General features: G+C 53.3%; 1 protein-coding gene across 3 annotated transcripts in view; it reads left to right on the top strand.

The window, feature by feature from the left end:
* KATNB1 (katanin regulatory subunit B1) overlaps positions 1–12,471 on the top strand; it is a 633,244-nt gene that overhangs the window by 30,130 nt on the left and 590,643 nt on the right. The window lies entirely within an intron of this gene.

The following is a 12,471-nucleotide window of genomic DNA, read 5'->3' as shown; positions in this document are numbered from 1 at the left end:
AGCTCTAATGCCTTTTAAGTACCGTCTTATTCGTGAGGTCCCAGGCGGCAAGGCTCCATGAGGTCTCTCCTCTATACCCAGAGCGGCCCACCGACACTAGGAGTGGCGAGTGATCAGAGAGACCCCATGCCAGGTATTCCGCTGTGTCATCCATGGTTAGTTCCTGTCTGTGTATGAATACATAATCCAGTCTAGAGAATACCTTGTGGGCAGCTGAGTAGAAGGAGTATGCAATAGCGTCTGGGTGTAACAGTGGCCAGACATCAGTCAAGCCTACTTCAGACATTGTTTGAGCGAGGGGTGTCCGCAGGCCACGAGTGTCGGGCGTCCCTGATCTATCCAAACCCTTATCCATTACATCATTAAAATCTCCACCCACCAACTGAATAGAGTCTGAGGTGTCTAGGAGTATGGTCGCTAGTTTCTTTAACGTCGCTGCCTGTAACTTCGGGGGCGCATACACTGAGACAAGAGTGTATGTGCGTCTACGCCAAGTCCCCTGTACTCCTATACATGTTCCTAGTTGGTCACCCCATGTACGGGTGATACGAAATGGGAAGGTATTCTTAACAATGATCGCTACTCCCCTGGAGCCAGTTGTGTATCCCGCGTGTCCCAGCACTTTACAGCTACCTCTCGCTATGAATGCACAGGCCGTGCGCTTAAGGTGGGTCTCTTGTAGGAAAACGATGTCTGGACCTATTCTCTTTAGATTGTTACTCACCGGACCCCGTTTTATTTTGTTACCCAGACCATTTACGTTCCATGTCAGGACCTGTATGTTTCCAGTATCCATATCTGGTGCCAACAGTGTATTTGCCATCCGGGCGGCGAGGTCAGGGGACCCCCGGTGTGAAAGTACTGCACATAATACCAGGCCGTTTGACTGCAGATAACCAACTCATCCCCCCTACCCCCCAACCAAGACCTCTCCCCGCAAAAAACTGTATCAACTGTCCCCCCCCCCCCTTCCACCCCACTCCCCACCTTTTCCCCCCATCCAGCCCATCCATGAAACCATGTACAACTAGGACTTTTAGGCAGTAAAGGTCTGTCGCCCACCCGCTAAATCATATATCGAACTAGCCCCAGGGTTCAAACGTGAGTTCCGCAAGGGCTGCCAACACCGTGAATGCGTAGTGCTCCGAGTCCTGTCGTATCTGGAACAAACCAGACCACATGTCCCACAGCAGCACCCCTCAAGTACCTAACTGAGTTTATGGAAAGAAAAGAAGAAAAGTATGTATAACTTGCTTGGTATCAGCAGCGGCCCGCTGCCGACACGGATGTAGGTCCCAAACCTTTTCACGAGTGCGAGTCTTGTGTATCAACGTCTTGCTCCTCTGTTCCACCAGTCGCCCCCTGCTCCATCTCTCGGATCAGCACCTCCAGCAGATGTGTTGAGCGGTCCGTCGCCTCATCCACCTCTGATAATGTCCCATTGTCCAGTTCTCCCTCGTCCGTTGAGCGCTGAGGAGCTTGACCTCTGGTTCCGGCCTCTCGATTACCCGTGGCAGCGGAGGGGGCATCGCAGTCCATTGTTCCTCTGCCATTCAAACGGGAGTTCATATAGGGTGACGGCTGTGAGCCTCGCCGCATTCGCGGGATTTGGGATCTCGGGGGGCTTCAGTGAGTTTCTCCGAAAGTTAGCTGCCGCGAGCTCCGTTTGGATCCTGCGGCCCTCTTCCTCAGCTTCTCGAAGCAGGGGTCTCTCTTCCAGCCATTGCCAGGCCTCCTCCGGGCGGCTGAAGAAATGCGATTTGCCTTTAAACATCACCTTTAGCTTAGCCGGGAAGAGCAGCATATACGAGATATGTAGGTCTCGGAGTTTCGCCTTGACCGAATCATACGACCTTCTCAGCTTCTGGACATCCTGACTATAGTCCGGGAAAATCATGATGTCGGAGTTTTCGAAGTTCAGCTCACCCGTCTTCCTGGCTTCACGGAGAATGAGGCCTCTGTCTGCGTAGTTCAGAAAGCGCGCAATGATCGGCCGCGTCCTCGCCCCCTCCGGTGGTCTCGCCAACAGTGCCCGGTGTGCTCTTTCGATAACGAAACGGTTAGAGAACTGGGCATGCGGGAAGGTGGTACGCAGCCAGTCTTGGAGGAAGGCTGCCGTGTCAGTCCGTTCAATGCCCTCCCTAAAGCCTACGAAGCGGAGGTTATTCCGTCTTGCCCTATTTTCTGCGTCATCCACCCTCCACAGCAACTGTCGGTGTGACGCCTGCAGCTCCGCCGTTTCTTTGCGGAGGGTGGCGACGGAGTCCTCCGCTTCACTGATTCTGGATTCCGCTGTAGTTACCCTCTCAGTAAGGTTGCGAAAGTCCTGGCGCAACAGTAGCACTTCGGATCCCACTATTTTAGTTTCCAGCGCTGTTCTGGAGTCCTTGATATCAATTCTAGAGGCCTGAATCGCCTCCAGGAGTGCGGCCATATCAGCGGGCTTTTCCGTGGAATTCTGGGGTGGCTCTTTCTGTGCTTTCGCCATTGTATAGTTTTCAATGTATTATTGCCGAGCCGCTCGTGCAGGCGGATCCCTTTTCCCCATAGCTCCCCACGTGCCAGACACAAATGTTCAGGAGGACGTAGCACACAACAGGTGGGGGGGCCAGTCCCAAAGACTCCCCCGGAGCGTGTCCGTCCCGCACACAATGTTCGAAAAAACGAGCACCACCGGGCAGCGCACAGGGGAAATCAGGGGTCGGATCCTCACTCAATATGTGCTTATCTGCTAGCATCCACGAGATGGGTCCCCGGCCGATCAAGCCTGCTCCGGTATCCAGATGCCGTCCGTGGCGCCCCGGGATCTAAGGCAGTTTCGCTCCGGCGGGGGCCTCCGCACGAGCAAGCCTGCCACACCCCCTCCGCGACGGGTCCTCTGTCGCACTCCTGGCCACCCCACACCGACTGCAATCACTGGGAGGGGGGGGAAGAGGGGCCCAGGGAAGCGCCGCTCCCACGCGGCCTTCTCGGTGTCACCACCGGGCCCAGATCCGGGCCCCTCTGCTCCGAGGTAGAGGCCTCCGACGGGCCGTTCCTCCACGCCACTCAGGCAGGCAGGCACTCACCGGGTGCGGGAGCGCCGAGCGGGCGCCCGTCTCTCTCTTCTCCGCGCCTCCCCGTTTCTCGACTCCGCCCGCCGGCGAGCTCTCGGGCCGACGTGCCTCGGCGTTGCTCCGATCAGGGCCGGGCTGGCCGATTCCCCACAGGCGCCATCTTGCCTCCACAGCGCCACTCCAGCCTCCGTTCCTTCTTGGGCTCAGATCGGCAGAATAACCGGCGAAGCCGCGGTCAATGCATCCGCAATACTTCCGGTTGCCGTTTTGCAGGTTTTTATTCGGTTTGGGATATAAATGATCGCCAGATTTAAACAGCGGGCCGGGAGCTGAGCCGAGGCACGTCTCACTCCTCCATGCCGCTGGCCACGCCCCCGTTTAAGTGACTTTTTAACCTTATCATGCACTGAAAAGTTTCCTCCACTGTTTCCCAAAAGAAGAGGTGTGGCTTTGCATCTGGTTGGGCACACCATCATTGACTTAACTCTGTTTCTCAGCTGTAAACTGAGTTTCCTACAAGCATGTTTTTATCAGTCAGTATCTTTTTAGCCCATTTAGCCCATGTACTCTGTCAGCCTCTATTACCATTGTTTATCCCACTTTATTGCATGCAGGTGAACTATAATTTAAACAAATCAAATGTCAGTAGCGTATGTTTGTTCATATATTGGACGTTTTTTTAATGTCATTTTTTTGCTCTCCTGAATCAAAATTGAGATGTCATTTTCAAGAAATTAGAATTTGGTGGCGAAAGTATATTTATTCATCTATGTAGTGCAATCAGAGTGTCACAAAATTCATGGGGAAGCAATGTATAGGAGAGAAATCTATTGTATGTAAATAAAAATAAGATTGCGAAACAAAAGGGGATGATGGACGGAGCTCTTCAGCAAATCAAACACTCACCCCCAGTCAACTGATCCGGGTTTAATCCATCACCATTCTTTAGCTCACTCAGCCACCCCAGTTCAGACATGGCCGTATGCAAACCAGTCTGACCCTGTGCCTCATGGGAACAGTCCAGCCCGAACTGCCAAGCCATGTCTTCCCTGGACCAGAAACAAGCATCCTGGGACCAATTTCGGATTCATAATCCTCATCAGCCAGGCTATCTTGAATCCAGTGGCCAAGTGAGCAAGGGACTCACGTCTGAGCATACCCTGCCAACTTAGGGCGAACAAAGCGAAACAAAAAGGGATGATGGACGGAGCGTTTGAGCAAATCAAACACTCCCCCCCCCAGTCAACTGATCTGGGTTTAATCCATCACCATTCTTTAGCTCACTCAGCCACCCCAGTTCAGACATGGCCGTATGCAAATCAGTCTGACCCTGTGCCTCATGGAAACAGTCCAGCGCGAACTGCCAAGCCATGTCTTCCCTGGACCGGCAACCTAAGTTGGTACAGGGTCAGACTGATTTGCACATGGCCATGTCTGAACTGGGGTGGCTGAGTGAGCTAAAGAATAGTGATGGATTAAACCCAGATCAGTTGACTGGGGTGAGTGTTTGATTTGCTCAAACGCTCTGTCCATCATCCCCTTTTGTAGCGCAATAAAAATAAGATTGTCATTTTAGGGCCATCATGTAGTATTACACCTGAAAGTTCAGGGCGTTACACTTTTTGCCCTTCCTGGTTGGGTAAAAGAGGAATTTTGGATTGAAGTATTGCTGAAAGATAATCATTCTAGAGAGAGCGGCCAAATCACAGAATTGCTGTCTTTCTTGAAAATTATTATACGGATATTGCCAACTTGTCATTTTAATTAACTACCAACCCCTAATATCTCAATTGTGAATTTCTATATATTCTGAAGTCCGCGCAAGCTCTAATATGACCGTTATTTAAGTTTTGTTAAAGTGTGTCCAACTCTAGGCAGCAACACAGGGTTTACTGCCATACACTAGCAAGGCAGAGGAGCAAAAGCTTCCCTGACACACACTGAACACTGTGTTTGTGCTTAGATCTACTCAACTGGCTGTGCGTAGTTTGAGTCAGTGGTTTCTAGTAGGGGCCGCCACCACCACTTATTTTTGGGAACTAATTTTTCCCGTGCCAGATATTTACCCGGTGCAAGAGAGGAAAATATACACGGGTAGGAAAGACGTAGGAAGAAAAAGACGGCAAAACCATCACAAAGGGAAAGCAGGAACGTGCAAGTGTGAGAAAAAGGGGTGGGAGTGTCTGATCATCAATCAAAGACCACTATCTTGGTATTCTGTGTGCCAAAGTTTATTTTCTCTGACATGTGCTTGTGTGCAGAGCTTGAGGCACCAGCACTTTTTCTTTCGGAAATCAAGCACTGTCTGCCAGGATGCAGTCTTCATGCTCCCTTTACTAGATCTCCGTCTTTCCATTGACTCCCTCAACCTGCTTTCAGCTCAATATTTGTCACACACACTCTGCTGGACCTCAGAGGGCCCAAGGGACCCGTAGCTGGCCATGAACACTCTTACCTGACTATGAGAAACCCTTGGCAGCCCTCCACATTCCCTAAGGCAGCCTTTAAAGACCCTTGGCTGTTCTTCACATACCATTAGCTGCACACATGGAACCTCAGCCAACTCTTTTAGACCTCACTATCAGCCACCAGACCACCATAGACATCCTCTACATGCTCTTAGAGGCATACCTCTGCCACCCATCAGCCCCACTCTGCTCACTCTCAGAAACTAACAAAGCATTTCTGGTAGTCCTCAGGCATTCGAAGTTCTCAGAGGTCTTCCACCCCCTGTGACCCCTCCCCCAGTGCCCTTTAGATAACACCCACTAGCGTCGTAGCCCCTTTCCAGGACCTTACAGAAAATGTGACTTCAGAGGCCATGCAGGACGAGTGTGGGATGGGAGCAGGGCCTGACCTTTGGCCAGGTCCTGCACCTAACCCCTGCTGAGCACTATTGAAAGCTGTGCGCAGCATGGTTGGAAATTAGGTACATAATAAAAATGAAATTCACGGGGGGCCTGGCCAAGATGGCGGCGGAGTAGGACGTGTTTCTAAGTCCCTCCGGCGCCGAATCATCCAAGCTTTGTTTAGCACCCTCCTGGACGGTTTGGACCCGAGACCCTCTGTCGCCCTGTTCCCCCTGGGGCCCGGTGCCGAAAACTGGACCTCCCGGGGTGCCGACAGCAGTGTGGGACGGGCAGGAAGCGAGCCCGGAGCCGATGCAGCCCTCGCCTGGTGTTGGGAGCTGGGCCGTCCGGTGCGGAGACTGACGGAGCCTGCGCCCTGCTTTCCTGCCCCGGGCCGGCTCGAAACAGACCCCAGACGCCATCGACTTATCACCTCCTGGCGACGGAGCAGCGGAGCCGCTGATTGAGGTGAGTGCGTTGGGCTGCAGGAAGCAAGGGGGCTGTGCAGCGGCCCGGAGGCGCGAAAATCTAGCCCGGGGATCTCCGGCCTACGTTGCCGACCGATGGCGGCCCGGTCGGCCCTCCTGATGTGAACCCCGCTTCCCTGCCTGTAATCGGATTGGGGCGGTCTGTGGGGAATATCGAGACAGTGCCTTCCCCAGCGACGCTGCGACGGCACCTCTGGGCCTTGTGGGAATCCTGAATTGAGGAGCCGCCGGCGCGAAAATCGAGCCCGGGGATCGCGGGCCTACAACACCCAAGGGCCTTCGGTGTGAGCCTGTGACCCGGCTCTTGCGGCAAGCTCCCCGGGGCGAGATTATAGATGCTTGGAATGCGGCTGTAGGAACACCTGGGCCATAAGCGAGCAGTGAAGTACCCAGTGGACAGCTGGGGCCTGGTGGTCAGCCTGGCTGGTGAAGCGACCGGGCTCGCCCGTAGCCCCCCATACATACAAGCAAGCTCCAGTTCGCACAGAAGGGCGCCAGCAACTTACGAGGCGAGCCACTTTAACGCACCACCTCTTCCGGCTTGAATGACCAACCTGTGTCGTGGGGTGCGACCGAGTGGTGTTGAGTGACCGGGACACCCGGGAGGTAGCCCACCCAGCCATATCCCCCTGTGAAGAAGGGTGCGACACTGCCCCAGCCACCAGTGGTGGAGTGGCCTCTGTGGACTAGAGCTGACCCTCAGAGCGAGAGACGCTAGACGTAGGCTCAGAGGCGGGTGTCTGGCGGAGGGAGCGCTGAACCCAACGGACAAAAAAAAAGTCTAAGCCACGAACTGACCAACGTTGGATTGGCTGGATTTATCCCCTGCCCCTGGACCGGGAGCTTGCCTCAGAGTGATCCTAGGGACGCGGCCCAACAACCATGGTGTCTAACAGGACGAAAAAGGAAAAGCCTGGGAAGGAAGGGATCCCGAAGGGATCCCAAAGGGAACATCGCCATCTCCCTCGCCCACACTGGAAAAAACCCCTCCCAAAAAATCTGAAACCGAGGAACCTGCCACCAAGGCCTTCATGAGAGAACTCTTTGCAGCAATTAAAGAAGACATAGCTGAGCTACGCTCGCAACTGGCTTCTGACCTTCGTGAAGTGCGAAGGGATGTGGACGAGGTGGGGGAGCGGGTAGCGACATTGGAAGAGCACGATGTAAGTACAGCTGAAGACCTCCACCAACTCCAGCAGGATGTGCTCCGCTTAACGGAACAAAACTTAGACCTGCAAGCGCACGCAGAAGACTAGAAAATAGGTCCCGGCGCAATAATATCCGCATCCGCGCGGTCCCCTGGAAGGGTGAGGGAGTGGATTTGAGAGACTACGTTGAAATGCTCTTCAAACACATCCTGGCGGAGGAAGACATCCAGACCATTCGCATGGACCATGTGCACAGGGTGGGACTGCCACGCGGAGCTCAGGCACCACCCCCTGACATCCTAGTATGTGTCCATGACTTTCAACTGAAGGAACGGATCCTTCGCAAAGCACTGGATATGGCTCCCTTCCACTTCCGAGACCATCGCCCCCAACTTTATCAGGACCTGGCAGCTTCCACCTTGCAGAAACGCAGGACCTTCAGACCTGTGACCACCTTTCTTCAAGAGCATAAAGTGCCCTATTCCTGGGGGCACCCGTTCCGCCTCATCTTCCGCTGGCCGATGACCCTTTTGGGCCTAGATCACTCTGAACCGGCGCCTGGGGGCGATGGCTCGTCCAGTAGACGGCGACGACGATCGCCGGAGTGGCAGAGAGTGGGCAAGCAACAGCGAAATGGGGGTCCGGACCTCTCCGCAAGGCTACATGAACGAGGGGCAGCGTTTGATTAGGTGTCCCAGGTCACCGATGCAGGAGCGGAGCAGAATGCAGAAGCTTCGTGAGTCCAGCAGGTGCCGGGGGGGGGCTTCCACCCTGAGGTAACTTTTGTGCTTTCTCTCCATGACCATGAGGGAGCCCAACGTCAAGTTCTGGAGTTTCGGGGCCTGGCCCCATGTTCCCTTATTCCTCAGACTCTTTCTATCTTGTTTTTTTGTATTTTGCTCTTTTTGGGGGTTTGTTAGGGAGGGGGGGGGGGATGGAATAGTGGTGGTAGCAGGGGTAGGTCTATAGCGCCTGTCCTAGGAGCTCTAATGGCAGCACGGGCTGGGCAAGGAGGGAGGGAATGTTGGACCTGGACGATACGTGTGGACTGGATTGCTTTGGACATGGGCGGGGAAATGTGTGCCAAATTGGGTCTAAGGGGCCGGGATGGGAGGGGGATGTTTGCCCCTTTGATTCCACACCAGGATACCCGGGGACTCCTGCCTTCTGTAATACTGATTGGTAGACCCTCCTAATGACACCCTTGACTTTAGGAACCTGGAATGTGAAGGGGCTTAACTCCCCGCAGAAACGCCAGAAGGTCTGGAAGTATATCATGGATCACCACCTCGATATAGTGGGACTCCAAGAGACTCACCTGCCCAAAAAAGAGGAATCTCGCCTTAGACACAAGATGTTCCCATTAATCTATAGATCCTCCGCACCTACGAAACATAGAGGGGTGGCCCTTATGTTCTGCTCGGCCCTGCAATTTCAGCCTATGGGGGTACAGTGTGACAAGGAGGGTCGTTGGATCATGGTTAAAGGCCTTCTGAGGGGTAGGCTCTGCACTTTTTTAGTTTTATATGCACCTAACACAGGGCAAAATACCTTTCTGCATACATTACTGAAAGCTGCGGTGGATTTCGTAGAGGGGCCTTTGATTGCTATGGGGGACTTCAACATGATCTGGCTCCCAGAATTAGATTGCACACACTCCCACAGATCAGCGACTGGTGTGTTCTCCCCCGACACGCAACAGCAAATCTCTGACCTGGGCCTTATTGATGTCTAGCGCTCCCTCTACCCTCAGTCTAAAGATTTCACTTTCTACTCACACGTCCACCACACCTACTCTCTGATAGATCACTTCTTCGTGAGTCAGTCGTTGAGGCGGGATTTGAGAGAAGCCAAGATCTACCCGCTCTCTGTCTCATATCACAGCCTGCTTGCGATGGGACTCCAGTGGGGAACGCAACCTGTGGGCGGCTCTAAGTGGTACTTCCCCGCCCCCCTGGTTAGGGATAAACTCTCCTGCACCTCCTTAAGGGAGCTTATCAATGAATACTTCACACTTAATGCCCCAGAGGAGACCTCCATATACAACACTTGGGATGCCTTTAAGGCGTATCTTCGTGGGCACTGCATTGCGTTAAACGCCACTCTTAACCGGCAGCGGGGTCGGGAATGGGAGCAACTGGAAGCGAAGCTCTCGACCTTAGAACAGGCCCATATGGAAAAGCCCTCCAAGATCGGGCTCCGGCAACTGACGGCCATCAAGGGTAAACTCAAAGCCCACTATGACAATAGAGCTGAATATACCCTACTAAAACTTTGACAGCTCTCCTACTCACAGGGCAATAAGGTGGGGCGTCACCTTGCCAGGCAACTAAGGGATAAGAGGGAACGTGAATATATTGGGGGCATTCAGGATACTCGAGGTGAGGTGACGCACCAGGATGAGGCGAAGGCAGAGCTCTTCGGAGACTTCTACAAGTCCCTTTATACAGGGGAATGCTTGGATGACACTGCCCAAGACGAGTATCTGCAGGGGCTAACACTACCCCAGGTATCGCCAGAATGGAATGAGGCATTATCCGCCCCTTTCACCAGAGAAGACGTGATGACGGCGATTAAGACCCTGAAGCCCCACAAGGCGCCGGGTGCGGATGGGTATACTTCTATAAAACCTTTGCGTCTGAACTTTGCCCACATCTGGTGCAACTATTTAATCAAATGGCTGAGGAGGGTGGGAACCATGGAGGAGGCACTTATCTCCGTCATCCCTAAACCCGGTAAGAATCCTAGTCAATGTGCATCCTACAGACCGATTGCCCTCCTGAACCTAGACGCAAAGCTTTATTCTTCCATTATCGCACACCGACTTAACAACCTCATGCCGGCTCTTATAGACCCAGATCAATCGGGGTTCATCAAGGGGCGCCAGGCTCACGATAATACCCGGAGGGTGATCCATCTTATCGAAAAAGCTACCAAATTCCATATCCCTGCGGTCCTAGTGGGACTGGACGCCGAAAAGGCGTTCGACAGGGTGGACTGGGGGTTCCTCTTTAAGACTCTGACTGCATTCGGCTTCTCCTCTAAATTCATAACTATGATTCGGGCAAACTATCTCTTCCCCCCAGATCCCGTGTAGCGGTGAATGGTCGATTCTCACAATTCTTTGATCACTCTAGGGGCACTAGACAGGGTTGCCCTCTTTCGCCGCTGCTCTTCGCCCTTAGCATTGAGCCCTGGCTGTTGCGATATGAGCCAACCCTGACATTCGCTGGATACCCTTCACAGGGGTATCCCACAAAATCACACTCTTTGCGGATGATGTCCTGCTGTCCCTTTCGGATCCGGCCCATTCTCTCCCGCAGGTACAGACAGCACTACAACGCTTTGAAGCAGTAGCAGGCTTCAAGGTCAACTATGATAAGTCCTACGTCCTCAACCTCACGATTCCACAAGCAGAGATTCCTAACCTCCAGTCGCTCACCCCCTTGCCATGGACGGACTCCTCCATTCAATACCTGGACGTCCACTTGACCCCCACACCGGAGAAACTATACGCTGCCAACTTCCCCCCGCTACTAACTAGGATCCAGTCAGAATTGGCCAGATGGAAACCCATGTTCATCTCCTGGCTAGGGAGGATACACACAATCAAAATGACCCTCCTCCCCAAGCTTCTTTACCTCTTTCAAGCCCTTCCCATAGATCTAGATGCAGAATTCTTTCGGCGCATACGGTCAATGCTGCTGCGCTTTATTTGGCAGGGAGGACGTGCGCGGCTATCTTTCGCCACCTTACGCAGACCGGGGGGGGGGAAGGGAGGGGTGGGACTGCCTGATATGCATCTGTATTACAAAGCTGCACAACTCCGCATTATAGTCGAATGGTCACAACAAGAGTCAGGAAAACACTGGTTACATATGGATAGGAGCGTGGCGGGGAGGTCGATCTGGGATTTGGTGTGGAGGCCCAAGTGTGACCGTCCAAAGAATGTCTACCTCAGCACCCCTACTAGCACAGTATTGAAGGTCTGGGACTCTATCTCCGCTGATGATCGATGGACCACCTTTCCCTCCCCCTTCAAACCCATTCACTTCAACCCTGCCTTTCCGCCGGCATCCCACGAGGGGCCTTTCACGGCGTGGAGGGATGGAGGTTGTCGAGCTTTAACCCACCTGTTCCACACTTATGACCCACTTACTTTTGAAAACTGCAAGAGGGACTATGGGATATTAGAGACTGAACGATACCACCATGCCCAACTACTCCACTGGGCTCTTTTGCCATAAGTACGGGAGGCGGCTACAAGACCCCTCACACCATTCGAGAACTTTCTGACCAAGACAGCGTCTATGAAAGGGGCGATCAGTTTCATCTATCGACACCTCCTAACTACGACCACTTCCCCTAGGCCCAGGTACATGCACACGTGGGAGGGGATCCTCCAAAGCGACATCGCTGATAATGAATGGTCTCACCTATGGTCCGATATTGCCAAATTCAACCACTCGGTGGAGCTTAGGGAGGCACATATGAAAACAGTGATGGACTGGTACTTATACCCAGCGAAATTGCAACTGATCTTCCTGGGTACTTCCGATAGGTGTTGGAGGGGTTGTGGGTTGCTGGGGGACTTCCAGCATATCTGGTGGGACTGCCCCGTTATACGCCTGTTCTGGGAGGAGATCCTGGCACAAATTAGAGATGTTCTGGGGTACCCCATCCCTACCACAATGGCTGCCATCCTGCTGGGCCTTCGGGTCCCCGAGCTCGAACACCAGACTAGGGCAGATATGAGAATATTGTGGCTCTGTATTGGGGCAGCTAAAATCACTTTAGCGGCAGCCTGGAAAAAGAAAGAGGCCCCGGCCACCTCGCTCTGGCATTCGTGGTTGTGGAAGCTACTCAGTTTGGAAAGAATGGCCGATATCTTTCTAGATGACTTCAAAAATTTTGAATTTCGCTGGGGGCC

The sequence above is a fragment of the Lissotriton vulgaris genome, chromosome 12, assembly GCF_964263255.1.
Source record: "Lissotriton vulgaris chromosome 12, aLisVul1.2, whole genome shotgun sequence".
NCBI classification, from domain to species: Eukaryota; Metazoa; Chordata; class Amphibia; order Caudata; family Salamandridae; genus Lissotriton; species Lissotriton vulgaris.
Note: the sequence above shows the minus strand (reverse complement) of the source record. Positions and strands in the feature narration are given on the sequence as shown.